This window comes from Mus musculus, chromosome 17, assembly GCF_000001635.26.
Source record: "Mus musculus strain C57BL/6J chromosome 17, GRCm38.p6 C57BL/6J".
Lineage (NCBI taxonomy): Eukaryota > Metazoa > Chordata > Mammalia > Rodentia > Muridae > Mus > Mus musculus.
This window is the reverse complement of record NC_000083.6, coordinates 64,039,059-64,066,657: the sequence shown is the minus strand read 5'-3', so window position 1 is coordinate 64,066,657 and position 27,599 is coordinate 64,039,059. Positions and strand designations below refer to the sequence as shown.

General features: G+C 40.7%; 1 protein-coding gene and 1 long non-coding RNA gene across 19 annotated transcripts in view; one reads left to right on the top strand and one right to left on the bottom strand.

Annotated features, from left to right (window-relative positions):
• The window catches only part of Fer (fer (fms/fps related) protein kinase), a 284,447-nt gene that overhangs the window by 79,862 nt on the left and 176,986 nt on the right, over positions 1-27,599 (bottom strand). The gene's annotated exons all lie outside the window — the stretch shown is intronic.
• On the top strand, positions 15,986-16,796 carry 1110058D11Rik (RIKEN cDNA 1110058D11 gene). Its single transcript, NR_130982.1, has 2 exons — positions 15,986-16,088; positions 16,233-16,796. It is a non-coding gene; the product is annotated as an RIKEN cDNA 1110058D11 gene (long non-coding RNA).

Here is a 27,599-nt window from a genome sequence, read left to right as displayed (position 1 = left end):
TAGCACATATGCATGCTAACTTGTTTATCTTCTTTGGATAAACGATTTTTCACATTCTATGTGCATTTAAAAAAATATCCGTTGTCATTCTGGTTACTGAAGGTGTATTCGTAAAGACGCAGGTCCCCTATCTGGTATGTTTTTCAAACTTCTCCCCAGAGTGCTTTCCTTCTCGTGTGTTCTTCGCTAGCTGATGCTGTCTCACTTGTCTGTTTTAGACTCTTAGGATGCTGGTGTCACATGAGAAACCACTGTTCACTCAAGTGCCATAAAATGTCACCTTTGCAACAAGTTTTATAATTTCAGGGATAATTTCATAATTATGTATACTCTGTGTGTGCTGCTATAACACTATTTCTGAGGCCTGAACAATTCAGAAGGAACAAAACTATTTTTCCTGTTCTGGAGCTTGAAGTGTAGAGTCATAGATCCCACTGGATCAGAATCTAGAGGGGGTGGGCATGGCTCCATTCCTAACACAGTGCTTGGATGCTGTGCTCCTCAGAAACACTCAACCTTGTCCTACGTCAGTTCAAAGTCAGTCATTGGTCAAAGCCTGGTGCATACGGTTCTCACAGGCTGGTACAGCATGTTAGTGCGGCAAACATTTTAAAGGTGGCCATGGACCCATGGCTTTGCTGGCATTGCTCTAGTATGGGGATTCTGGGAGGACCCTCCTATTGGGACAGTTGTACAAAGGCAGTCACACCTCTCCAGCACATGCACCCTGCCTGTGAACCAGTGTGACTGCTCACCACCAAGTCTTATGGCCTATATTTTATAAGAACAGTTCTCAATGAGCACATTGTAGTCTTGCCCATTGAATGAATACAGATCTCACAGAGCCTAGGCACACTGTGCAAACATAGGCTGATTTATTTTGGTGTTTTTGTTAGGACAAGTACTTTCATAAAAGTGGTTTTCATAAAATATTTCCTAATGTAGTAATATGTGAGTTAAGTGAAAAAAATCAATTCTATATGCTTTTATGATTAAGTAAAGTTTACTATCTAAATCATCATTCCAATTTTGTTAGTAGTGAGTTCTAGGAGCTTAGGCAAGGTGACTAATTTCTCTGGATTTCACTTATTCCTAAGGAAATTAGCCTAGAATGGCTGCCCTCTCCGGTCCACTCTCTAGGCAGAAGTGTGGGGATTATCAGATCTCTGTGTTCCCTGTTATACTCTGAGCACTTCCCCTAAGCCCCATCTTACTGATGGTGTGTGTCTTCCATCCTCATGGCCAGCACTGTCTAACACTGGAACTACAGGAAGTTGTGTCCATCTGAGATACTCGGGCTATTGTCTGGTCATTCCAGCAAGCTAAGAATACTATTTTATCGGTCACACACTGTATTCTGTACATTCAGCTCTCTGCCTGTTACTGGCCTTTACTGTTAGGTTGCAATGCTTCTCTTACCCATATCCTTTAAGACAGTAAGAACTTTCTTTATAGGTCTCACAGTCTTGCAGACAAATGGAATAGTTATGTTTTACCGATTAAAAGTTAACTTATTCATCTTGTTCAGGTTTCCCTCATTTTCTTTAAACAATTTATTGAACTTTATTTATTATATGTGTAAGTGAGGGGTATGTACATGTGTCAGGACACAAATGTGGAGGTCAGAGGTCAATTTATGGTATTGATCCTCTTTTTCCACTAGATGGATCCTCAGGACTGAGCTCAGGCCATCAGGGCTGATGGAAAAGCACCTCCACCTTCTGAGCTGACTCTCTGGCCTATCAAGCTTCCATCTTTAAGTCTCACCTCCTTCCTCATTGAGCAAAGGTAACTTGCACCTGTATTCTCAACTGTGTAATGAAAAATGAGTAATCCACTCCTTCCTATATACCTCCTATATACCTCCATTTCCACACAGTAACTATTTAATTAACCCTGTCTATAACTTTTTATTAATTTGTCGCTTTGTTACAATTTATCATCTATGTGACCTTTTAGATCTCCGAAAGTGCAGACAGGTGAGTCACTTTGGACATCATATACAAATAAGCATCAGAGTCTGTTTTCACTACAGTGATAGGTTAAATGCCATAGTGGGACCACCAAAGAGTCAGAATAAGCCTTTCAAGTTACTGCAGCCTTTTCTGTATTGAGTGTTGGTTATTTTCAAACTATGACATGACTGTAAGTAAAATTAGATATCACATAAAATTATGTATAAGTAGGACTTTTTTGTTAATTTAAGGAGAGGAAAATAACTCATTGTTTTCATAACTTACTTTACTTACTTACTGACATAGAACTCTGCACTCCAAGCATGGGAAGGCATGATACAGAGACACAGTCTATCTAATAGGCAGGCTGCCGAAAGCACATGCTCCGGGAGTTGATACATTGTCAGAAATAGCACCCAGAGCAACAGACAGAAATGGGTTATAATCGGGAGAGACTGTGGTTGCTAGGGCATCTGCTATACTGCCTGACAGTCATGCTGTGGGGCAGTGACTGCAGGGGCAGCTAATCTAAAACTGCAGCATCTAGTAGGATACAATACCTTTGGCCCTGGATAGATTTCTTTCACACAATTAACTTTTCTTGGGTACCATCTCTCTATCTGACTACACCTCTTTCAAACTGGAATGGGGCTACGGCATCTGTACTGATAGGCATTCCTTCTACCACAACAACACTTATGTGACTTCCCACTATGCTAACAGTGGAAGATAGTTTATTACTGCTGGGAAAAATTAGTAACCATTGCTATGTTCTTCAATTCATTAAATAACTAGAGTACTGTTGGTTCAGACGGTCTGAATTTCCTGTTTCACTGACAATCCCTGACCCAGATGCAGCCACAAGACTGGAGGAAAACTGTACACAACAGATAAAGCCTAGAAGAATGTCCTCTGGGGCAAACCAAGGGCCACAAGGGAAGGGAAGCAGGAAGAAAGAAAATCAGGTAAGGGAGCCAAAGAGACTGCTCTGGATCTGCTTGCAACACTGTCTCTAGTGGTTAGCTAAACAGCATGTAAACAGCGATGGAAAACAAAAGTCGTTCATCTTTGAAGTGAACCCAGAGCCTTATGCTTCTGTCCGGCCTTTCCAGGTCCCTGTGATACCCACAGCTGTGTCGGCTGCAGCACAGCCTAACACAGACTTGGCGTTTCATGAGCCATTCTGGCTAAGTCAGCAGAGTGAGGCAGGTGGTTTGTCTGTCTGTTCTGCTGTTTCTATTAGAGCTGTGGAGCCTTCTCTGCCTCCAAGAACAGTTTCTATCCCTCACTTCTCTTCAGGTGCAGCAGTAGCGGGACACTTCCCAGAGACACTTACAATGGTTTTTGAATTTTAACTCTGCCATTGCTATTTAAGTAATGAGATAAAGCAGATCTAGTAACTTCTGATCTTGGTAATAGAACCTGACTGTGGCTGGGGGAACCAGGCATATGGGAAGTACACAATGTATATTTAAAAACGTCCCATCACTGAATCTGGCATCCAATGGGATAATCGTGATCAGTGTAAGAAGTAGGTCCTCAGGGTTGGGGAGATAGTTTAGTGGGTAAAGAGCTTGCTGTCCTTTTGTCTCAGCTACAAACTTTGTCTCTGTAACTCCTTCCATGGGTGATTGTTTCCAATTTTAAGAAGGGGAAAAGTGTCCACACTTTGGTCTTCGTTCTTCTTGAGTTTCATGTGTTTTGCAAATTGTATCTTATATCTCGGGTATACTAAGTTTCTGGGCTAATATCCACTTATCAGTGAGTACATATCATTTGAGTTCTTTTGTGATTGTGTTACCTCACTCAGGATGATGCCCTCCAGGTCCATCCATTTGCCTAGGAACTTCATAAATTCATTCTTTTTAATAGCTGAGTAGTACTCCATTGTGTAAATGTACCACATTTTCTGTACCCATTCCTCTGTTGAGAGGCATCTCGGTTCTTTCCAGCTTCTGACTATTATAAATAAGGCTGCTATGAACATAGTGGAGCATGTGTCCCTCTTACCGGTTGGGACATCTTCTGGATATATGCCCAGGAGAGGTATTGCTGGATCCTCCGGTAGTACTATGTCCAATTTTCTGAGGAACCGCCAGACTGATTTCCAGAGTGGTTGTACAAGCTTGCAATCCCACCAACAATGGAGGAGTGTTCCTCTTTCTCCACATCCTCACCAGCATCTGCTGTCACCTGAATTTTTGATCTTAGCCATTCTGACTGGTGTGAGATGGAATCTCAGGGTTATTTTGATTTGCATTTCTTTGATGATTAAGAATGCTGAGCATTTTTTCAGGATGGACCATCTAGAGACTGCCATATCCAAGGATCCATCCCATAATTAGCCTCCAAACGATGACACCATTGCATACACTAGCAAGCGTTGGCTGAAAGGACCCTGATATAGCTGTCTCTTGTGAGACTAGGCCGGGGCCTAGCAAACACATAAGTGGATGCTCACAGTCAGCTATTGGATGGAGCACAGGGCCCCCAATGGAGGAACTAGAGAAAGTATCTAAGGAGCTAAAGAGATCTGCAACCCTGTAGGTGCAACAACATTATGAACTAGCCAGTACCCCGGAGCTCTTGACTCTAGCTGCATATGTATTAAAAGATGGCCTAGTCGGCCATTACTGGAAAGAGAGGCCCATTGGACATGCAAACTTTATATGCCCCAGTACAGGGGAACGCCAGGGCCAAAAAATGGGAATGGGTGGGTAGGAAAGTTGGGGGGAAGAGTATGGGCGACTTTTGGGATAGCATTCTAAATGTAATTGAGGAAAATATGTAATAATAAAAAAAAAAAAAAGAAAAAAAAAAGAAAAAGAGCTTGCTGTGCACTTTGGTTTGGGTCTCCTGCACTTAGAGAAAAGTTGGGCATTACACATGTCCACAGCCTCTCAGCACTGGGAGGCAGAGATGGTAGATAGCAGAGGCTTGCTAGCCAGTCAACCCGGTGATATCTCCAGGTCTCAAAACAAAGTAGGGAAGAGGACAAAGAAGACCCTTCACTTAAATCCTATCCTTCAAATGTGCCTGCAAAGGTACAAATGAGCTCGCTCTCTCTCTCTCTCTCTCTCTCTCTCTCTCTCTCTCTCTCTCTCTCTTTCTCTCTCTCTCTCTCTCTCACACACACACACACACACACACACACACACACAAATATGGCCTATAAATATACAGGAACAAGTTAAGAAAATAAACAAGTAAATAAATCACCGTGGATTGCCATTATAAATCTGTAGGCAGTGTAAACGTCTAGATTAGTGGTTCTCAACCCTTCTAATGCTGCAGTCCTTTAGATTCTTATACCAACTTGCTATCTTCTTACTCTGTGAACTCCCCAACCAAAAATACTTTTATAATATCTTAATATAAGAAAATACTGCATTCAGAGTAATTTTCTAAAATGATGTTCATACCTTACTAATGGAAATTACTTACTGCATGTAGATAGCGGATTGACTATTTACTAATTTATAGACATGGCTTCAATTTGTAGTCCTGACACTAAAGATGGTCTACGAGTAGGCAAGGTGGGTAGCATTTAGGAAAGTATATGAAAAGTGGCCCAGTTTAAGAGATGGGAGCAAGGCTGGCTGTCCCATTCAGACATTCTCCGAAATAAAAAGTTTAGAATACGAGACTTGAGCGTAGTCTTTGCTGGGCCACAGAGGAGCTTACCTCATGTTCACTAGTGTCTGACAGTACAAACTGCACAAATATTTGTTCTTCTGCTGCTTCTGCTATTGACATTGTTATTGCTATTGTATGAACTTAAACTGGATTTTCACTTTGAAAGCAAAGTCACAGGCTTGCTAGGAGCTTTGTTCCCAAGAAGACAGCTTGTCCTCATCCAGCATTTACCATTACTATCACCACAGAATGGGGCCAGTGTGAGACTAAGGCAAGATAATGTAAAGTTGACTCAGCTTGGCAGTTATCACAAGAAGGATTTGTCCTTCTGTGCTACACCACAGGGACTCTGAGTAGTTTCTGAAATGTTAATGGTTGACCTCTGCTCCCTGCTGTTTTCTTTGGCTATAGTCCTCCTTATGCACTTGACTTTGTGATAAAATAAATGCCAACAAAAAACTAGCATAAAATAAGTCTTACAGATCTTTCCTGTAAAAGTCTGAATGAATGCTGTAAGGTTCCAAGTAGAAAAATTAAGCTTGAAAAGCTATAGATTGATAAAACTATAAATAGTGTGAGAGTCAGTGGCTCTCTATAACAGCTTCTAATTTGTTTTTCCATATTTCTTTCTGAAACACAGAATAAAATAGTTAAGGTGTTTATATACTTGGTTTCTCTCTCTCTCTCTCTCTCTCTTTCTCTCTCTCTCTCTCTCTCTCTCTCACACACACACACACACACATAATCCAAAATAATTATGTTGTAGAAAAAATACTACAAACTGAAGAAACTAACTTTCTTTTAATGCTATAAATGATTTTATAGAAATCTCTAATTACAATTATTTATAATTATGTTTACTTAGATATATTTTTAGGTGGGGCTAAAAGAAAATGTGACGAACAGCAAGCAAATGTCATTTTTAAAGCCTTTCAGCCAAAGAACAATGTAGTTACATGCTTTTCTATACATTAGTGAATGATGGATGGATCAGATTAAAGTGAGATGTAATTAATATATTATATTTTCATTAAATACAAAAGTAAAAGGCAGGAGGATTGTGGGAATAGCTGTATTTTCTTGCATTTGATTTTTCTTAAGCCTTACGTAGTCATATTCTTTAAAATTACTCTTCACAAAAAGATGACAGTAGGTTAGAGATAAGAAAGAAGCTGGAGAATCTAGAAAGGTGGCAAATGGAGGGAGAACAAGGACAGCCAGAGGATTAATCAGAAAGACAAGAGTTTAATAATCAACTATTACTTTGGTTAAGTTAGCAATACCTGGCTCAGGCATTATTTAGCTGTGTAATATAAGTACACATACACTGCAGAGATAGTCTGATGCTCTGAGGAAAAGCGTTCACCTATCAATAAAAAGCCTGTGACCAATGAACTGAGGCAGGATTAGAAGTGGGGAACATCTGGCAGAGAGAGAGGATTCTGGGAAATAGACCAGGGAGATTTGCCTTGTATGGTGAAGGAGATGGTCACATGAAACTGAGGAGAGGTAACCAGCCACATAGCAGGACTCAGAATAGAATGAATGGGTAATTAACTTCTGAGCTAATCAGGGAACTGGCCAAAGCTTTTGGCCTAGGCATTTATTTTGAAATATTAAGTTCCAGAGTCATTATTTCCAGGATTTTGTACATGGGTGGAAAAGCCTGTGGTGACAATATACTCTTAAGCAATCTCCAACTCAATCTTGTCTCTGTTGGCACTTCCTGAAGACTATCAGTAGTGTTTAATCAAGTTGTGTATCTTAACGTCTGTTAAAGCTAACACAGAAAACTAATATCTGCTTCAGTTCTTGTCAATTTACAACATACCGTGCTTAGAAAGTAATCTGTGTCAGGGACTCTTACCTGCCTTCACAATTGGAAGTGAACTGGTTCCAAAAGGTTGCCTATGCAATTCTTCTACTCTTGTGGAGATTCTACATAGTGTATTGAGGCTTTTCATGACCTCTGACCTCCCTTCAGTGAGATGACGTAAACTCTCAGTGTATCAACTGCACTATATACAACCCCACATGCACAGTGAGCAGTCTCCAGGCATCAGGGCTGACGATAACTGAACATGCAAGCTTGTGAGTAGGTTTTAAATCCTGGGTTCACTGTGAATCTAGTAAAGCTGATTAGATTTCTCTTTCACTTCTACCAACCTCAGAGATTCTTCTGTGGCTCAGCTCTGGTAACCCTGTGGAATATAAGAGTGTCTCTGATAAGCCAACTATACCCTTGGTTTTAGAGCTGTGCTCTAGTTAAGAAAATTGGCATTGGATAACAGCTAGATTTAAACTTGACTATAATACTGGTTACAAAGTGTGGGATACTGGGTAGCAAATTCCTTGGTCTCACTGGCCTTCTGTTTCCCATCTGTAGGATGAAGATCTAGGAGTTTAGGGATATAGCAACATCAAGAGATTCACAAGGCTCATTCTATACCTAGACTCACATATCTTCCTCCCAGGTCTACAACCCAATTCTCATTTCCACTCCAGACTGGCCAGACTTAGTGTGGGTCTCAGAGCCAGTGACCCAGCTTACTTTGGCCACCTCCTCCTGCAACAAAGCCAATCTCTAGGGCTTCCGTCAGGCCTTGTTCTTTCTGCATCCACCCATGTGTCCTTTTTCTACACTTCTACAAAGCCACACCATACCCAAAATTCCCAGGTCTGCCTCCTGGGATTTAGCCTGAATCTCAAAACAGTTCATCTGACTAGTCGGGCTTTCTCTTCCCTCATGCAAAGGAGCTTTAAGGTAGAGACAGGATCCTTTCCACCCATCCATGAAACCACAAAGACATTCTACATCATATCAAGCATTTCTATTCAGAGCTCCCTACCCCTGCACACTAGCCCGGAACAGGAAGCATATCCTGTTTACTAGGCTAGTCTCCTCTGTCCACCTGACTTCATTCCATCAAAGATGTTCCCAGTTCTAGAACAACTGATCCCCACATCTCTTCTTCCTCAGTCTGCTTTATCCATAATAAACCAAAACTAAAAAGAAGTCCACATGCCCAGAGCTCATCACAGAAATAGAATAACAACATGAAAGATCAAGCCAGTATCTGACTACTCCTGTAGAAATGCATGTAATCATAATGTAGATGAACTCCAGAACATAGAATCTAAAATAACAGTCATAAACCTCCTTAAAGACTTCAAGGAATTTTAAAAAGACAGAAAGACACCGCTAAATTAAGCTAAAAAGAAAAAGCTTAATGTGAATAAACAGGAATAACCAACAGGAAAACAAACCCAGGACACAGGATGACAAGACAAGATGTGAGAGTGAACTTAACCAAGACATAAACATGACAAAAACTCAGGCTGCAACGCAGAGGAAACCGAAACCCCAAGAGCCCAATAGGCAACTCATAGGAAAGTTTTACAAGTGGAACACATCAACAGAAGACAACAGGAAAATGTAGGACCCCGCGAAACAACAAATCCTTCAAATTATAAGGGGGAAGAATCTCAGGTCAAGGGCATAAACCAGGTGTTTAACAAGATCACAGAAGAAAATTTTCTCTAACTAGAAAAGGACAAAACCATATAGATATAAGTACACAGGAACTACAGACAAGACCAAAAAAGAAAATCCCCATGACACTGTATAGCTAAACCACTAAGAATATATAACCAAGATAGAGTATTGAAAGCTGAATAGAAAACACACACACACACATACACACACACACACACACACACACACACACACACACACATATACACACACACACACACACACACACACAAACTCAAGTAAGGCGTAAAGGAAAATACATCAAATAAGAGCGGACTTCTCCATAGAAACTTTGAAAGCCAGAGAGCCTGGAGTGATGCACTCCATGTCCTGAGAGACTATGGTGGCCAGACAAGACTACTACACCCAGGAACTCTATCTGTCAATAGTGATGGAGAGTGAAAGCTTTTGGAGATATAAACAGCCTAAACAATTACAGCCAACAAACCAAACCTATGGAAAACACAGGAAACAATATTTTTGGGCTGTAGAAAGGATGACAGAAAGACGATGGGAAAATATGAAGCCATAATTATGAAAGCACAAAGTACCACCGAGAACACATATACCACCATCAAAACATAAAGTTATTGCTAGTGTCCCTGGCTAAGCCCCAGAGCTAAAGAAATCATGGACTTCAGAGAGAGCCCAGAGATCTCTGAGCTGGAACTAACCCAAATGGCCCCTTCCTGAGGACTGGCTTTCAGGGTAGCAGGAGGCACCCTTCAAGCTTCCAAAACAGAGTCTTACCTAGCTATGACAGCTATGACCCACATCAATGACAGCATGGCATGATTATCCTAAGGGTGTCTTAGGTTCTACAGCACTAACAAACTCTCTAACTGGACTTGCTCAACAAGAGGGAGGCCATGCCTGATACTGTAAACCTACTTCCAGTCAAGTCATGGTTATTAGAGGAGATTCAACAACCATTAATTTATTATATCATCATAACCCCTAACAACAACTTATAAACCTTTATCCTTATACCCACAGTTAAATATAGAGTTTACCTCTTATAATGGAAACTTCTTTTTGTAGCAGATGGAGACCACTACAAAAATCACAACTGATTACAATGCAGTGCTATGGAACCCAGTCCCAATGGATACATCCATTCATGTCTATACCTAAGGTTCAGGGAACACTGTGAACTAGAGGTCAAAAAGATTATAAAAGCCAACAGATAAAGGAGTTTGCTGTGAGACTGTGTCTGGTCAATATCAGAAGCTATACCCTTAGAGTCTCACCAACATGACTGAACAAGTATGCCACCAATGAGCATGTCCCACTGGACAGTAAAAGCCTTAACCCCGCACAAAGAACTACAGACAACAGAATAAGGCATGAATTAGAGATTATATTTAGGAGCATATGTTTATATAGATATATACATGCCATAACAATTACTACAAAAAGAGGCCATGAAATTGAAGGTGGGGAGAGATATGGAAGGGATGGAGAGAGGGAAGGTAAGGGATATATGCAATTAAATTAATTATCAAAAAATAAACCTTAACAGTATTTTACACTCAACACACTCTAGATACTGGATATCAGTACACCTTGCTAAGTTATTGTTTTCCCTTTACCATGACTTCTCACTTCCTGTACACAGTTTCAGTATTGTTTTAAGACACTGCATCTTAGTTAGTGTTATTATTGCTGTGATGACAGTCCATGAAGATTTTGGTCTGTAACACAAGTGACACATTCAAAACTGATCCTTTAGATGCTAAGAGGAGGCCAGGGGATACAAGTTCCGAAGGGACAGGCCACTTGTGTGGACAGAACCTTACAGCCATGGTATGTGAAGGTGTTCACAGCTCAGCTCTGTCTTCCCAGGTTTCCAATTCAAAGGTTAACTTTCCCTGTCACCTTTGCAATATGATATCTATATTTTTTATTACGTATGCCTTTGGTAATTATTTTATGTCATTAGTGACACATAATTTAAAAAATAATCCCCTAATTCTCTTTCTTAAGTACTTTCTGGTTTTTAATAGGGAGAAATAAAAAAAAATTCCACATTTTTTAAAAAAGGGCTTTAAAAAAGATAGGTCTACATATTGTTACAGACTCTAAAATAAGGCATAGCATAAATATTTTTTATTTTATGTCTATGAATTTTTGCCTGCATATATGTATATGCCCGGTGCCTGAAGAGATGAGAAGAGAGTGTTGGATCTCCTGGAACTGGAGTTACATATTTTCCTGAATCATCCATTCCTAGGATTGTGCTACACTCTTAAGGGCACAGGAGTGACAAGGGAAGAGTGTGGCCGGTAGACAGTCAGGTCCACCTGACACACCACAAGGCTATTCACCAGTGGCCTCGTGTGCTGTCACCGAATACCGCCTGACAGAATGTGATGCAGCCTGAATTTAGCCTGTGAGCTACTTTTCCATCACCCAGTAGATCAGGTGAATCATGGAAAACATTTCCAGACACTCAGGTACCTTTCCTTCAAACTGTCAAGATCATGAAGGACAAGACTGAGGAATTCCACCTATAGGAGAGTAAAACAAATGGTAGCTAAATGCAGCTTCCTGCATTGTAACCTACAACACAGAGAAGGCACTAGTGCAAAATTACATGTGAAGTTTGAAAGCTAGCTTTACTGATATTCAATGTATTAATGGAATATGGTCACACAGAGAATATATTTTAGAATTTAATGTAAATATAACCTCAATCAAAGCAACCACAGACTGAATATCTGGTAATTATTAATTTGTCAATGTTACATAAAAACGTCAATGTATGTTCTGAGCCACACTAAAAGTACATGAAACAAACAAATTCTATTTAGCTCTTGTATCTAAGGTTCTGTATCCTAGTATTCAACCATCTGTGGACTGAAAATATATTTAATAATATATATTTGTGCAAAGCATGTGTAGACATTTCTTTATTATTAGCCTCTAAAAGATACTATATAACTATTATGTCAACATTATATTAGGGTACTGTAGGTAACTTAATATTTAAATTAATTAAGAGATTGTGTATATGTGATATACAAACACTGTACCCTTTTAGCGTAAGTGATTTGAGTATATGTAGATGTGTTATGCTCAGGGAACTTGGAGCCAATTATTTATGGGTTCTCAGGGAGAACTGGGACCATACTTGTAATATAAAGAATTCTTTACTAATCTTCAAATATCTTCCTTCACCGAAAATGCTTGAAATTCCAACATCCTCCTCACGTATGACTTTAAGTTTGCTTTTGTTCTATACCATATAAAAAAGGGTATCTATATTTTAAATAACCTAATTTTTCTCTACTCCCTGTCTCATTCCAAATTCTGGTCCTGGTAGTGCGGTGTTGGTGGTATAGCGGTGAGCATCGCAGCCTTCCAAATCATGATTCGAAATCACAGTAACTAAAAGCTAGCTTGATCCATCTTTTCCCACAATCCATATAAAAGCATCTTGTTTCTCTAGCAGCTCTGCTTATGGACTCTTATCAGTAAAACACATGGCTCACATAACACTGTACTTTGAAGCTATTATTTTGCTTCTTATAGGGAAGCTCAAATCTCCTAAGCTTTCTGTCATTAGAAATTCCAGAGCTATACCTCTTCTAAGGGAAGATACACACGCTCAACCACAGAAGCTCTTGGTACAGCTCCTCAATGACGCACAAAGGGAGATGAAAGCTCTCTGTGCAGAATTAAAAAGAGATCACTTGGCATTACAAAGGAAAGGAAGTAGGCCGAGGCCAAGGGCCTACGTCACTCTACAGGGTTCCTGAGCTGCGTCCTGAGAACCGGTCAGCAGCCTTACACAATCTAAGGATCAGACACACAGAGCAGCTCCAATGTCTGTTCTACGTTACACGTTACACGCGTCAACATGTACGGCATCAAATCTTTTGCAAATGGTATTAAATTTTATATTGTACTTCTTTGGCTAGTAAGGCAATAATCAAACAGAGAAAACCCTTCTTATGGCCACTCTTTCTCACACGATGACTCAATGGCCCATCAACCTTGTCTTGGGATGCAGAGCATTCTATAAGATCACTGACATTCATATCTCCCTCTTTGGCAGTATTACCTTTACTTTCTCTGTAATGCTCCCAGAACACAAACTGGACTCAGACACTAGTCTTCATAGCTCAATTGTTAAGTCAGTTATAAATTTGCCTTTAGTAATCGGGATTGAGAGTGACTGTCTGACCCTGACAAAGGCACACGCTGGCCTGCCACTCCCGGGTACTGCTTTCAGGAACGGGCTATTCCATTTACCCTGCTCTCAGACAGCTTTCCCTTCCTGTCACCAGACGGCTGCCTATCTGTCTTCTAGCCTTGACCACTTCCTGCTGTCAGCTGAGTGCATCACCTGAGATCCTGATTGGCCCATCTGCCTCCCCAGTCCATTCTAACCACCGTATATTTTATACTGCATTTCAGAAACATATTATCTTCTATATTTCTAGCTGCATTTCCTGAAATATAGTCCATAGACGCTGCTATTTGTAATTCTAATTTGTTTACATGTATGCAATTTTCACCAAAGAATCTAAAATGTTCATAATTTCAAGTATACTGACTTATGAACTAGCAACATCCTGTTAAATGAAAATTTAATTGTTATTAATACTGTGACAGACACATCCAACAGTGGACACTGTGATATGACATTATCATCTACAAAGTTCAGGCTAGAGAACTGTGAAACTGAGTGGCACAAAGATGCCACAATTTCCTCCTAGTATTTTAATTAAGGTTACCAATGTATGCTGCACCACACTCAGGGAGATCCTTGACTGCATATAGGCAGCAGGCTCTGGTTCGGTGTGCCAAAGTGAGAGGAGACGAAGAGTTCTCAGACAGTTAGTTTATATCTATTTACAATTCAACCTCAACAAGTTCAATGCTTTGTAAACAGTAACAGATTTCAGAAGAGCATGAATCATCTATCATGAATTATCTGGGCACACAGGAACCTAATAGCCCAGTGAACTAAAAATATAATCCATATTTCAGGTTACATGCCTAGGTTACTTTTCTACTGCTTCGATAAAACACCATGACCAAAAGCAACTTGGGGAAGAAAGGGTTTATTTGGCTTACACATCCTGAATCAGAGTCCACAGAGGGAAACCAAGGTAGGAACTGAAACAGGGCAGGAGGCTGGAGGCAGAAGCCAATGCAGAAGTCATGGAGGGGTGCCACTTACTGGCTTGCCATTCATTTTGCTTAGCCTGCTTTATTGTAAAACCCAATACAACCCACCCATGAGTGGCCCCACCCACAATCAGTAATTAAGGAAATGCCCTGCAGCTGGAGCTTACGGGGACATTTTCTCAACTGAGGATGCCTCCTCTCAGATGACTACAGCTTGTGCCACACTGACATGAAACTAGCCCAGCACATTATGCTTACTATTTAAGCAATAGTAACGACCAGAGTCTCGAGTGTGTCCAGCTGCTGCCACACTGTTTGCACGTATCATTTCGTTTACTTACAAAGTGGTACACTGTGAGCAGTAAAGTGGGAACTACGAGCCATGTGCAGCTCCAAGTCAGAGCAGCCACGTTTCCACAGGCAACACTCACCCACAGTGCACCACGTTCTGAGTGACAGTATGAGTGCATCTCAAGTGCTCCGAGGACTTCAGAGTGTCAGTGGTGAAAGCTGAGGACCCTCCGGTGTTTTGAGAGGGATTGAGTCCCCAAAGGACTATAGTTTTCTTTAAAAACAAAAATATCCTTACTCCACAATCACATAACCTGGGGTGAAAGACCTCTGATCAAAGGAAAAACTGCAAGATCAGAAGAATATAATTTCTGGTATTCTTACTCATAAATAGTGGAATTCCCTTGTCTTTCACAAAACCACTCAGAATGAGCCAGGTCATCTTATTAATAAGGAATGAAATCTCCATTTAGCTCAAAACTTCATATGAGGCTTGCTTGCCACTCATAAACTCATACCTTATATGTACTTATGTTTACTCAAAATATTGTCAAGGCTTTGAGAAACACAAGCCTCATAGGCTGCCATGATCTAGTCTAGAGATCTCTAAAGTTAGGATGTAATTATTATTGATATTTTTCTTCTAAGGGTAAGTTTTTTAAAAAAAATTAATCTTTTTTATACCTTATCTATTTAGATATTCAAGAGTAGAATTTAGTCACAAATATGACAGAAAATATAAATATACAACTCTTTTGTTGAAATATTCTTCATTATCAAGTAAAACAAACATAATATGTAACTGCTGAGAATAAAAGAAAAATTTCTATTATATAATATGTTATTATATGTATGTTTTACATATACATATATACAATAAGATATCTCTTAAAGAGAAGCATGTTGCAGTCGGCAAAGCTGGAAGGACGGCGCCACCGAAGGCCTTTGACATCAGACATGGCACTACAGCAGTTTCCCTGCTGAGATGTGACCTTGCTTTGGAGCCAGCATTTCCTCACTGTGCCCTGTTTCCTCCCCTTCCAGAAGCTGTACGCTCTGTGCCAGGGTGAGTGACAAGGATGTAGTTCAGTTTTTGACTTTACAGGTGGCTACAACTAAGAGACTGACTCTCAGATGAGACTTGGGACTTTTAAACAGTGTTGAAGCTGTCAAAGACTCAAGGGAACTTCTGATGCTGGACTGAATGTGTTTTGCATTATGATATCACTACAAGCCTGTGGGGTCAGGGAGTGGAACATGGTAGCTAGAATGAGAATGGCCCTCACAGACTAATTTGAATGCTTGGTTTTAAATTAGAGGTACTGCTTGGGAAGGAGTAGGAAGCTGACCTTGTTAGAGGAGCTGAGTCACTAGGGGAGGGCTTTAAGGTTTGAAAACCCTATAACATTTCTGGTTACTTCTCTCTTCTCTCTCTGCCTCCTGCTGTGGGTCAGAGAGATATAAGCTCTCAAGTACTGCTCCAGTGTCCTGCCCACCACCATGCCTACACCTTTGGAACTGTGAGCCCCAAGGTAAGTGCTTTCATTTACTTAAGAATAAAATCTCTATGACATTTTGCCAAGTAACAACAAAATACCAAAGGCAAGAAAGAGCTTAAAGAAAGTTGTCATTGATATTTAAAAAGTTGAAAGAATCATATGTTCCCTATTATACAGTGCAAACACAAAATCTCATGGAAACCCTTTGAGAGATCTACTCTCCAGGAAGGGAGACCACGCCAAGAGAGAACAGCATCCAGGACTGAAAACAGGCGTCCCCTGTGCCCCTAAGTGACTTCCAATGGTAAGACAGCCATCACTCTACTACCTAAAACACACTGCACTGGGAAGACAAGCCAACTGTTCCCACCCGACTTGCAGGCTGCAGATTTTCCCATCCTGTGTGCCCTTCCAGTCTTGTTCCCAGCAGGCCTCTGCTTAGCTGCTGCTGTTGCTGCTGCTGCTGCTGCTGCTCCTTCTCTTCCTCCTCCTCAACACAAAGGTCCTTTGTGCACCTCACACATATTGTGCACATGGCAGCTATGTGCTTCCTGGCTCTGTCAGAGAAGAGAACATTTACTCTTCCAGTCTTAAGGTAAATGCCATCTTCTCCCAGCAGTCTCCGAGGCCCTGAAACAGGCACCTGCCATCAGTGGCTCTCCCAGAGGCTCTTTCAGTTTTTTTTTGGTTTTTTTGTTTTTTGTTTTTCAAGTAAAATTTAGGTAATAAATGTGTGATTGCTAAAGTGTCTGCTCACTGTTTATCATTTAAGAAACTAGCTCAAATCTGAGAATAACAGATTCATTCATAAAGGGTGGAAATTCATTTTAAAAAGAGTACATTACTGAACATCAAAGTTATTTAAATACAGGATGATACAAGAATTTCAAATAAAAAACTATCACTGTATTTCTTGGGTTTGTCTTTAATTAAAACTGACTGGCTTTGATTAAATACTGTGCTGTGAACATAGAATATTATAAAAAGGATAATAAACCCCATTGCATTGTATTCCCACTAGTTACAAAGAAAGTGAAATAATGACTTTTGACAGATGTAAATAATTTCAATGATAATTTAAACTACTGTCATGTATTGTCTGTACAAATTTCTTTCTTTTCTTTTTTAAGCATGTTTGGAGATGTAAGAAGCGCTCCACAAAGCCTCGAATTAGGGGTTTATCCTGTGTCAAACAGCAGAACACTGCAAGTACTAACTGTAGACTGTGGGAGGAGATCTTCCTTAATTTACAAGTTAACAGAAAAATACAAATTCATGTACTTGTGCATAGCAAATGGTACTTTAAAGATAAAGTCACTTAGAAGTCTTTTCCAACAATCTGGAAAACACAGCCTCACAGACATTAGCACACAGAGAAGAGACAAAGAAGCCTGCAGTCAGCACTGGCTGGGCCACCTTATGCACATCTCTCTTGTGTCTCACAGTCTTCTCTTTAATCACCTCTTTCAATGTTTTTACTTTGAAGAGACTTTTCTAAGTTTAGCATACAAAACCAGGCCAACTTAATCCCAGGTAAAGACTTCATCTTGTAAGGGTTTACTAGGCCCTCCACCTCAGGCACAGCTGTGTCAGGAATTGACACACACATGTATAAATAGGAACAGTGGCAACCCACTTGAGTTCTACAGTAGGACAAATGAAGACCAATAAAGACAATGATATCGTCACAGGTGCAAAGTGTTCTTATTCTCATGGTTTCTGTACTGGCTAGTTTTGTGTCAACTTGACACAGGCTGGCGTTATCACAGAGAAAGGAGCCTCCCTTGAGGAAATGCCTCCATGAGATCCAGCTGTCAGGCATTTTCTCAATTTGTGATCAAGCAGGGATGGCCCCTTTTGGGTGGTGCCATCTCTGGGCTGGTAGTCCTGGATTCTATAAGAAAGCAAGCTGAGTAAGCCAGTAAGTAACATCTCTCCATGGCCTCTGCATTTGCTCCTGCTTCCTGACCTGCTTGAATTCCAGTCCTGACTTCTTTTAGTCTTAGTCAGGGTTTCTATTCCTGCACAAACATCATGACCAAGAAGCAAGTTGGGGAGGAAAAGGTTTTTTCGGCTTACACTTCCATACTGCTGTTCATCACCAAGGAAGTCAGGACTGGAACTCAAGCAGGTCAGGAAGCAGGAACTGATGCAGAGGCCATGGAGGGATGTTCTTTACTGGCTTACTTCCCCTGGATTGCTCAGCCTGCTCTCTCATAGAACCAAGACTACCAGCCCAGAAATGGCACCACCCACAAGGGGACCTCCCCCCTTGATCACTAATTGAGAAAATGCCTTACAGCTGGATCTCATGGAGGCACTTCCCCAACTGAAGCACCTTTCTCTGTGATAACTCCAGCTGTGTCAAGTTGACACAAAACTAGACAGTACAGTCATGATGTTTGTGCAGAAATAGAAACCCTGACTAAGCAATTTCCAATATTATTTCCAATGACAAGAGTCTATACAACTCTTTGTTTTTGTTTGTTTGTTTGTTTTGATTTTGTTTTTCGAGACAGAGTTTCTCTGTATAGTCGTGGCTGTCCTGGAACTCAGAAATCCGCCTGCCTCTGCCTCCTCAGTGCTGGGATTATGAAGTGCAACCTTCACAATGAATTTGGGGAGATAGATACTTTGATGTAATACTATATCTGAAAATACATAAGGTAGAATAAAAAGCAATGAAATGAGAAATTAAATATGACCAAAAAACTGAAGAAAAGAGAGAAGGAAACACCAAGTGGAATTTCAGAACTAATTAATCTCCACAGAGACAAACTAAGCAGGAAACAGCTAGAATACCAATAATGTCCTTTAAGTTTTCCCAGTCTCAAGGAAGAGGACAAGGAACTACATCGGCCTGTCCACTTGATACAATCACACAGGCCTGGGGACCGCAAGTGTCTTCCCCAGTAGTCATTACATTTGACATGGGTGGAGGTCCGTCTCATTATTTTACTTGGCAGCTGAAAAGAAAAGGAGGGACCTGTTCATTTCAGTGTAAATATCACAAGGCGCTCAAACTGATGTGCAGCCTCACTCTGATCTTCAAAGTCTAGCTTTTGAACCCCATTCCTTTTGCACCTCATCCCCAGACTTTTTTAGTCCCTGCCTCACCCCACGGCTCATGCTCCAGTATCCAGGGCACCCCGCCCCACGGCTCATGCTCCAGTATCCGGGGCACCCCGCCCCACAGCTCATGATCCAGTATCCGGGGCACCCGCCCCACAGCTCATGCTCCAGTATCCAGGGCACCCCGCCCCACAGCTCATGCTCCAGTATCCGGGGCACCCCGCCCCACAGCTCATGCTCCAGTATCCAGGGATGCTTAGCTGCTGGAACCTACCTGCTTGGCCCTCACTGTCACCAGCCATTACTCAACTGTCTCACCCTTATTGAGGCTTCTAAAACTAGACCACAAGCCTATACTTCCTATCTGTAATTCATGCTTACTTCCTGCACTGAATCTGTGTGCATTTCACCTATCTTCTGTTCCTTTTTGTAGGCCTTTTGGTCAGTTTTCTTCTGGCCAAGGTACCTTCCACATTTGCCACCATCAATGTTCAATAACTTTCTGTGAAGATGACGGAAAGACAGAGCTCCTTGTTCTAAGAACATTTCAATAATACCCAGCTGAAAGAACACTGCTATTCCGGAGTTCAGCCTCTGACCTCCATAAATATTAATATGCAAATTGAGATGATCAGGTTTTCCTAGGATGTAGGTTCTGAATACAGGCACTATCTTACAAAACTTGGCATGATTGCAGATAGAGGTAGGAGCAGATGCTTCCCTGCTTGCCAGCCCGAGCCCAGCCCGAGGCCTCAGGAGCTCTGAGAGTGCACCAGCAAAAAGCACTGTGGCTGAAAGGATGGAGCTGATGCTTCACACAGGTGGGACTGCTAGGAGCTATGAGACTCTGAGCTTCCTTCTGCCTGGGTCAGTATCACAGCAGATGAGTATAATTCCTGAACAGGCTAACACCTAGAGACCAGAACACTCACATCATTTCAATGTCACTGCCAGGAGGCCATTTCTGTTGACAGCCCCCAGGAGGACCTATCAGGAAAGGAAATGGCATCTCCCAGGAGGCCTCCCACCTCTGAGCGCTCCCCTCCTGTGCCCCTTCCCAGCCTCTCCATAGCTTGGATGTGCTCCTTCCCATCTGCACTCCTTCCTGTCGGCACATAGTATTATTTTGGAGGGTCACTACACCACACTCTTGGGTGAGGGCTAGAGCTGGGTGGACAGACAGCTTCCTCTATTCACATGTGTTTGAATTTTTAATTTTAAATAAATTGCAATATTAAAAATGTAAGGATGAGCAGCATTCTGACACCTTTGGCTAATGCTGACAAAAGGCCTTTACCTGGTGTCCACATAATAGCACCTGAGTAAGTACCTGCAATGTTTTAGTGAAAGCCAAAAAACAAAGAACATACGCACATGCATACACACACAGAGACATATATGCATAAATACATACATACACACATAAATATACACACATACATACTACACTTTCACCTTTGCCTTCAATGTACTGTGCATTAAAAACAACTGTTAAACTGAGTTTAAAGAGTTGTAACCACCTCCACAATGTCTCAGTAGCTGTGTTTTCTAAGTCTAGTAACAGAAATGCCCAGATGAATATGTGCTGTATAGACTGCTGGGGAAATGGTAAAATTAGCCATTTTAATATGAACAGCTATTTTCACCAAAATTTATAATTCTATATTCAAAGGATTGTCAATAATAAAGCAAATTTTCTATCATTTAAAATATTATTAACAAGTCTCAGACTTTTCCAAGTATAATCATGAACGCATAAAAGTCAATTAGAAAACCGAGGATGGCTTATTTGTGTAGAAGGACACACACGTAGTCGTAACTCCCACGCTGTCCTTTCAATCAAGGATCTTCAAGTACCATTAAGGAAGGCATTTAGAACACAGGAGCTCAGAGCAAGAGCAGACAGAGAACATCGTGCTGCTCACCATGTGTCAGTGCCCCCACAAGGGCGCCTCTGACTCACAAGCAGCACACCCACTGTGACAGAGCACAAAGCAGGGGAGGAACGCAGATGCACACAACCCATAAGGCTCTGCTTCATGTCCTCCAGAGCTCAGTGTTCACAGCAACAGCCGGCCCAGCACCTGCTTCTGGAAACCCTGCCCCAGACATGCAATGCTTTTCCTCTTCTGGGTTGATGTCTGGCATTTAATTCAACCTCTGGAAAATGACACCCACTAACATGCATGAACACTAGAAGGGAGTGGCACATTCAAGAACAAGACAGAGGTGGGGTGAGATGTCAGCAGGTTACTGACTATATCAGTAGTATCTCAGAGCTAGCCACTTTAAACTACTTAGTTCATGTCTGCATTAGGCTGCTAAGCAGCAAATGGAGCTTCAAAGAGATACAAGCTAAAAGATGCCATCTTTCTGAAGTTGATTTGCAAACATCTCACGTTCTACCAAAAGTATCAACTGTGATATTAATACTGGCAAGTGTGCACACTCCTACTCAAATTATAAAATTCAGGCAAATATGTAATTTAAAGTCAGCTAACAAAAGAATCATTTAGTCTCTCAAATTGAAGTCTTCAGTGTACCAGTTTATAATTATATTAATTTAGATTATATCAAAGTTGTTCTACCATATACAAAAAACTTAAATTTCACAGAATTGGGTTTTTTACTTGTAATATTATAAATTTCAGACTGATATGGTACCTTGTGCTTGTAACCATAGCACCGTAGAGGCAGAGGCAGGCGTATGTTACAGAGTGTGAGGCCAGCCTACTCGAGAGTGTAAGCTCTCAGCTTGTTAGCACTACATGGGGGAAACCCTATCTCAAAATTAAGAAACTGCCAGGTGGTGGTGGTGGTGGTGCATGCCTTTAAAACCCAACACTTGGAAGGCAAAGCAGGCAGATCTCTGTGAGTTCAAGGCCATCCTGGTCTACAGAGTGAAGCAAGTTCCTGGACAACCAGGGCTGCACAGAGAAACCCTGTGTCAAAACCAAACAAAAAAACTAAACCAGATATACCAGTTGCACATTTGTATAAGCAGTACTTTGAGAATTACTTCCTGTCCTTTTCTTGACTTCAGCACTGACTACTGTGGAGTGATACTCATCTGGAAATAGGTGAACTCTATGTAAGGAAAGATGACAATTCATATTTTAAGGCTCTCTTCAGCCAGGAGCCACATTCTTTAGTCCTTTGTCAGCTGTGTTTTCTCTGTCTCTGTGAAAACTCGAAGGGCTAGTAGGACCCAGGGCCCAAATGGAGCGACTTAGTTACCAAGAAACCTGGGGCTATCACTGCCTGAGGCTGTGCAGGTAAATTCAGAGCTGTCAGGGCACATGACTGACATCGATAATGTTAAAATCAAATGAAAACATTAGATTTCAAAATGAAGAAGAGTAAATGCTTACTTTTTAATATAATTACTCTTTTGGCAAAAACATGCAATGAAACCTGACTTCAGGAATTACAGAATAGAATAATTAAAAAAAAATCTGGTAACTGAAAGATTTCTCCTGGATGCTCTTATGAGATGGATATTAATAACCATATCTGGACTCCTAACCCCAAATATTCAGACATATAAACCACATAAACTTGATTTTCTCTTTGAAATCATACTATTAAGGTAAGATATATTTTCACAATGTCTAAAACCCACATTAACCCTGCAATAATCCTAAGAGTTTCAAAGCTATAACTCATTTTTAAATTCAGTTAGCTTTGTAGGTTTGTTAAGGGCCATGTATCTGTGTCACCTGAAAACCAGTATGAAATCACTTCTCTGGAGACGTGGACTCAAAAAAGGGGTAGTGGCCAGATTCTAGTGAGAACAGAGTGGAAATTGCTGGCCTGCAAGCCTTTCTAAAACCCTGGTAGTTGGTGGTTCCTAGTGTGCAGGCTGCTGCCCACTGTCCTGTCTGAGCTAACAACAGCCTCTCAAAACAAGTAACAGTGGCCTGGACTCTAAGCATTCCTTAAGTCTGTCTTTTGTCAAAAACAGACCCTGTCTTCATCTGCAAATCAGGGGTCATCTGGTTCTAACGCTGTCCTGCTCTAGTAATGACTGTTCACTGCCATTTAAAACAGTCATTGGTTTTATGTAGCCGAGAGTCAGGAAGCAAGCAGGTAAAGAATTCCTAACTCAAGAGATGATGTGAACCAAGATAGAGTCCACTCAGAGTATTCAAATTACTCAGGACTCCTCAAATGCTTACACTCTCAAACATACATATACTTTGGGTTTATAATTCCAGAGAGCTTCCTTATCTGATCAGGGCAGGAGAGTTTTAAATCTTTGCCAATTACAGTTTGCACACTGGACACTACAGTTACTGACCTTGTTTAAAATGGACATGGCAATAGCATGGGAAGAACACACGGCAATGTCAGGCCAAATGCTGACATCTGGAAAGTATTTGGTGAATATAAGAAATATATTACTGCCCTAATCATATAAGAACAAACACTACTTGTCCATTTCATTATTGTAGCTTTTTATTTACAAAAGGGACACAACAATACTATTTTGAAGTAGTATGAGTATATTATAAGAACTTTAAATACTCAAGCAAAAAAGGTAACAATTATGTTTCCTATAGTCAGAAGCAGAAATGTCCTCCACAGCCCCTGGGTCTGGCTGGGCTCCATTATGGTAGCATCGGGAAGTAGTGGAGGGCTGGACAGGTGAAGCAGCTTGCCCAGCAGCCGGGTCCCAGGCAGGCCATGGGACCCAGGGAGAGCTGGGAAGGATACCAGGAGTGAGTCCTGCCTCTCCTCCTTAATTCCTAATCATGAAACCAATACTCTGCCTGATGCTGGGCTCCTGTCAGGAGGGGCCACTCCAAGCCAAACTTAACAGAGGAGGTCAATCATGTGCCAGATTTCGTCTGTTCTTTTCCCTGTGAGACCAGGCTCTACTCCTGTCTGTCCCTGTGCTACTGTGAATAGGGAGGTTAGCATTGTAGAGTGGGGCATTCCTTTACTCTGTGCTATGCTGGGAGAAAGACTACTGGGCCATAGGACAGTCCTCTTTGTAATTTCTTTGGGAACCTCCCCAGGATTAACATAATGAGTTATATGTGCCTTCAGAAACATAGTGACTGAGTCTTTAGACCCCTGCAGACATCAGGGATCCTTTGGCTTCTTTGAAACTATCTATATTAACCGGCAACAAAGTAGTTTTGATAAAGGATGGCTAATATCTTAAGCATTTTTTAATATACTTGTTAGCTATTTTTATATCTTCATTAAATAAATATCTATTATGCTCACTTTGATTAAAGTTGTTTTTCTTCTACTGGATTCTATAAATTTTTTATAAACCATTTATTATATATATATGGTTTACCTACACTTTTCTCAATACAGAACCTGAACCAACTAACCAACCTACCTACCTTCCTTCCTCTCTCTTTCTCTCTCTCTCTCTCTCTCTTTCTTTCTCTGTCTCTCTCTCCCTCCCTCTCTCCCTTCCTTTCTTATTTATTTAGACTATTTCCTTTCCAGTGAGCAATTTAGTTTGATTTAGTATGTTTATTTTTGGTTTTGTGGCCTGACCTTCTGGTGTGACATCCATCAAACTCACTGTGAAGGCCCATTTCCTTGGGATTCCCCCAGGCTCTGTTCCATGATGTATATCACTTGACATTGAGGATCTCAGTCTGCTTTTAATTGGTTTTTGTGTAGGATATGAGTCTTGACTTCATTCTTTGCATATAGAAATCTCCAATTTTCCCTGTACCATTTATGAAAGAAACCATTATTTCTTTACTATGTCCTCTTGCTTCTCCTGACAAGAATATGTTGAGCATACATTGTCTTCATTGCTTCTGGGGACCTTTAAAATGATTGCTATCAAGATGGTGTGATACCATGTAGCATGAAGAAACCCAAGAACAGAAAAGAGAGATGTGGATCAGAGTCAAACAAACTATTAAAATTAGAAACTTTTGTAGTAAATGGAAAAATCTTTGTGGCTTCGTGCTCAAAGTTATCTTAGAAATACTACCAAAAGCATCATCCATAAAAAAAATTAAATTTCATCAAAATTAAACACATTTGTTCTTCAAAAAATACTTAAAAAATAGATCTGGATAAATCATAAGAGAAAAAGGATAGATATTCACCTAAAGTATGAAAGAATAAAAAAGCAAATGATCCAACTTAAAAAAGTAGACAATGATTACAAAGATACTAGACCAAAGAAGTTCCAGAAATGTTTTACCCTACCACACATAAAAGACGCTCTGTGTTTTTATGCAGCCAAGAAAGGTAGTTAAAGCCCTAAAAAAGCCAGGTTTGGGAGTCATCACCTCTAATCTCAGGACTTTAGGACAGAGGCAAGCTGATCTTGGAGTTCAAAGATAGCCTAGTCTACATAATTGAGACCTTGTACATACAAACAAACAAACAATCAAACAGAACACATAACAAAATACCTCTCTATACATATTAGTAAGGCTTAAGAAAGGAAAGCAAGCATTGGGGTTGGGTATAGGAGAAACAGAACACTCATTACATGTTGAATAAAATATAAAATAGTATGGCTACCCTGAAAAGCAATTTGTAATTTTCAAAAATTTAAACATAAATATCATATAATCCATTTAATTCATGTCCCAAGAAAAAGAAAGTACATTATAATGCCAAAACATGTACATGAATGCTACATCAAATTAATTTGTAATTAGCCTTAAAATGAAGCACCCTAAAAGTCTTTCAAAAGCAAAATAGATAAATTAGGATAGAGTCACAAAATGAGACCCTATTCAACCACAAAAGGAATGGAGTGTGGTATCTTTAAGACATGGAATATGAGGAATCAGAAAAGGAAAAGAAGAGGAGAACTAGGGGTTATACAAGGGACAAAAACAAAGTACCACACATAGTACACACATGTAGAATTTATATTTGGCTGTTTACAGGTACACATTTGCATGCGTACATGCACACACACACACACACACACACACACACACACACACACACACAGATCCAGGAGAAACACGGAGGAGAATGCAGGGATCAGTGAAGGTAGAGAAGGGTGGGGAAGGGCAGGAGAGTGAGGACAATAAACAAGGTACAGTACATATGGATGGCAATGCTCCAACAAAACCCTGTATGCTAAATAAAAAAATAACACATGAAAGTTGACTAATCTCATCTAGTTATACTAAACACAAGACCTTAGAAATAAGACTAAATACGTGCTTCACGATGCCATGTGCACACTGGTCTAAGGAATAAGGAATGCTAACTCACAGGACGGGTGGCCAGTGGATCAGTGGTTTACTGGGATAGCGCAGAAAGGTCAGAGAACTTCAGAGAGACACGAGAGAATGAGGGTGACAGACAGACGTGCCTTGATGTGGTAAAGGTTTCAAAGGATTATATAAATGTCAATACATGCACACTCTATATATGCTCTTTAGATGAAATATATCCCATTAAGCCAGTTTTTAAAAATGAAGGTAAAATAAAAACATAGTCATTAGAAGGGAAGGTGTTATCAAAAATGAAGTGAGCTTCACTCTCTATAGAGAAAAAGGTTGATACATTTTATGGCCATAATAAAATAGTCTTTCAAATTAAATTTAAAAATTGAGAAAACATGCTTTTGCTCTGATGAGCCTGGGAGTATCCCCATTACCTTGCTACTTAGAGTATTGTGACACTGCTGAATGTGCTCCTTGGACACTGTATAATGAACCATGTCACTGTAGAAAGCGCTACAATGACCGGATGGTTTCCAAATGACTCAATCATCATGCTCCAGAACATGCATGAGCATAAGATGCTCGTAATTAATCTACTCTCATATGAATGCTCATTAATAGGGTTTTAGAATCCATGATGCAGCTAGTCTTTATGAAGATCTACTGTGGTGGGCGGGGCTGAAAGATGGTGGCCCAAACTTGTCCTACACTAACCCCTGGATACTATATCTATCATTAAATAGTCTCTCATAAACATGTTCAGTCAAATGACAGAGTTGACATCTATGTAGGGATAGGCTCTAGGTGGAACTGATCTCACATTTGAGAACTGCAATGCCCTTGAAGTATCTGGCATGCCAGTTATGTGCTCTGAAGATGCACAGAGCGTGTAGGAAAGAGCTGGGGTATGGTTGGAAAGCACACGGAACTGAGAGCCACCAGCACAGCAGGCCACAGGACCCCGCCAAGACCTGAACAGCCCTGAGTAGATCAGCCACAGAGATACCTAGAGAAGAGCTGTGCCTGACACTTAGACCCTAGCTTGAAAAAATCCAGTGAAGATTCAACTTCTAATGGACACTACGGTGAGGGAAGATGTGAGCTCCTTCAAGCTCCTAACGACTCAAGTTTGTCACTTTCACACTTATCACATCAGAGTGGCATCAAGCTGAATGGATCACCCTCCAAGTTCTTATCACATGGCCACGTGAGTGCACACCTACAGTGAGTGCACCATGCTTGAGGACTGTTTGCACAACAGAGAAAAGAAAAAGGGAAAAGGAAACAAGGAAAG